The following is a 3,112-nucleotide window of genomic DNA, read 5'->3' as shown; positions in this document are numbered from 1 at the left end:
CATGGCTGTCAACAATAAAGGAATATATATATATACAAACACTACAGGTAAAAAATATACATATATATATAAATGCACACATAAAAAATACAGAAAAGGACCTGACCGGAAAAAATGTATACAAAAATCGACTAAAAGCCCTGGTGAAAGTAGGTGATTAAAATGAATTATTAAAATCGACTAAAAAATGTACCTATCGATTAGAAATGTATTAAAATAGTCAGTTTTTAAAACTGAAGCGATCCATGGTAGGTCTGGTTTCCAAGGAGCGTAAGAGAGTTCCAAAAAAGGGTAGGTAAAAATCCACATCAAATCCAATGCCAGTGTTGCATGTCTGGCCCATTTAAGAGTACCCTTGATGCAACAGGCGATATATGATATGATTGAGAAGACCAGCTGAGTCAAGTAAAACCTAAAATCGTAGCTGTGGCCAGTGCACCCCTGACTGGCTCCCATTCCGGTGGCATGTAAAATGCATCATCCGAACGTGGCCAATGCCAGGAACCCCTGACTGGTTTCAGTGCTGGTGGAACATAAAAAGCACTATCCGAACATGATTGATGCCAGGACCGCCTGACTGGCTCCTGTGCCTGTGGAACGTAAAAAGCACCCTCTACACTCTCTGAGTGGTTGGCGTTAGGAAGGGCATCCAGCTGTAGAAACCTTGCCAGATCAGATTGGAGCCTGGTGTTTATACAGCCATATCTGTTAACGGTTATTTTCAATACTTTCCTCGCTGGATTGCGTGTTCGTTTCTCTTTTTGTCATCTGCGATTTTATTTTTGATCTTCTATATAAATGAAGATGTTTCCTCTGTCTGGCTGTTTTTTTTTTTCCTTACTCTCTACAAAACGGAACGTTACATTGCAGAATAATCATTTTAACGAGTTGTATTTATTTATTTATCACCCGATGAGATACACCTGCACCACCGGATGCTCCTGAACCAGTTGTTGAGTTTCCCACCCGAGAGGAATCGATGCTAGATGTGTCGAAACAATTGTCGTGATTAATAATAAATTATCGTATATTCCATCTTCTGTCTTTCATTTGTTGTATATATATATATATATATATATATCATCATCATCATCATCATCATCATCGTTTAACGTTCGCTTTCCATGCTAGCATGGGTTGGACGATTTGACTGAGAACTGGCAAGCCAGAAGGCTGCACCAGGCTCCAATCTGATCTGACAGAACTTCTACAGCTGGATGCCCTTCCTAACGCCAACCACTCCGAGAGTGTAGTAAATGTATATATATATATATATATATATACTTATATGTATACATTTTGTGTGTGTGTGTGTCTGTTTGTCCCTCCACCATCGCTTGACAACCAATGTTGGTGTGTTTACATCCCCGTAACTTAGCGGCTTGGCAAAAAGAAACCAACTGAACCCGGAACCATATAATTGACAAGCGAACATCTTACCACAGACACGCCAGAGACAAGGTATACACAGGCAAACACAGGTATACCTTAGCATCTGCTTTGTGTATGTCAGTAAATACATAAGTGTATATGTACATAGACACAGCATATAAATTATTTGTCGGTATGTGAGAATACATACATATCTAGAAATGTGTTTATATAATATATATATATATATATATATATATACAAGTTTATATATGATATATATGAATGCATATATAGCGATAATATTCGTTCGGGTTTGTATTAAATATAAGAATTATATATACGTGAATGAGAGCGTTTGTTTGTTGCTATGGTTATGATGTGTATATAAATATGTGTGTGGAGATATATATATATATATAAATAGAAGCCGATCGTCCAACCCATGCTAGCATGGAAAGCGGACGTTAAACGACGACGACGATGATGATGATGATGATGATGATAGGTACACATCGATACAAATATTAAAATGTATCAGAGTTTATGTATATACAAACATACATGCATATATACGTTTATACATACATACATACATACACACACACACACACACGAAGATGTATATGAGCAAACAACTATTTACACACGTATACACACATACACACACACATATATATATATACACACACATCCAGACATAGGTTTGTATATGTACATGAATATATATATATATATTTATGCTGGCGCGCGGATATATATATATATATATATATATATATATATATATATATCGAGACACATGAGACACAGACATGTATATCTTGCAAGATAGACCAGATCATCAGACGCTGTAATACATCGCTGGACACAATGCGCTTCCATGTATATATATATATATAGAGAGAGAGAGAGACATACAAATATCCTTATATGTATATACACACAGACATATATAAACACATAAGTTCTACATACATCTATACACACACACACACACAAACATACATTGATACGTGTATATACACACGCATATATATTTACACGCACAGATTTCATTTATAGTCGATATATATAGTTTATATACATATATATACATATGTATACACACGTACATTTCCTATATACCTATATATCTATCTATATATATATATTAACATAGGGTAAAAATCATATATTAATTAATATAGATTAATTACAAGGAAGCTGGTAATATATATATATATATATATATATATATATATATATATATATATATATATATATATATGTGTATATACACACACAAACATACATACGTATATACACACTCGTTTCCCAACATACGTATTTACATATATATATACACATGTATATACACACAATCAAGTGTGTATATACATACATATATATATGTATATACATATGTGTGTGTGTGTATATATGTATATATATACACGATCATACAAACATTTATAAACACAACAAAAGCATTTATATTTCGCACATATAAAGCAACATGTATAAAAATAAGCCATCAGAGAAAGACACAGAAAGGTTAGAGATCATAATAAACCAATAAAACCCTTAAAATAGTGGTGAAAAGGGGCCCAAAGTGGGGATCGAGGTATTTAAAGGTGTACTTACCTGAGAAGCCGAGAGTCGGATGTTGAAAAGAGGAGAAAGTATGGGAAACCAGCGGGGTTAGAATTTTGAGAGATAGACAGTGTATGAGAGACGCTATGGTGGTTTAGAGTGTGAC

At 34.3% G+C, this 3,112-nt stretch overlaps 1 protein-coding gene across 1 annotated transcript in view; it reads right to left on the bottom strand.

The window, feature by feature from the left end:
- Positions 1–3,112, bottom strand: part of LOC106880077 (protein CBFA2T1) — a 144,501-nt gene extending 141,389 nt beyond the window's left edge. The window contains exon 1 of the mRNA XM_089346360.1: positions 2,998–3,112. The gene's annotated coding sequence lies outside the window, so the exon portion shown is untranslated. The remainder of the gene's footprint in view (positions 1–2,997) is intronic.

The sequence above is a fragment of the Octopus bimaculoides genome, chromosome 30 (assembly GCF_046866305.1).
Source record: "Octopus bimaculoides isolate indiv1 chromosome 30, ASM4686630v1, whole genome shotgun sequence".
Lineage (NCBI taxonomy): Eukaryota > Metazoa > Mollusca > Cephalopoda > Octopoda > Octopodidae > Octopus > Octopus bimaculoides.
Note: the sequence above shows the minus strand (reverse complement) of the source record. Positions and strands in the feature narration are given on the sequence as shown.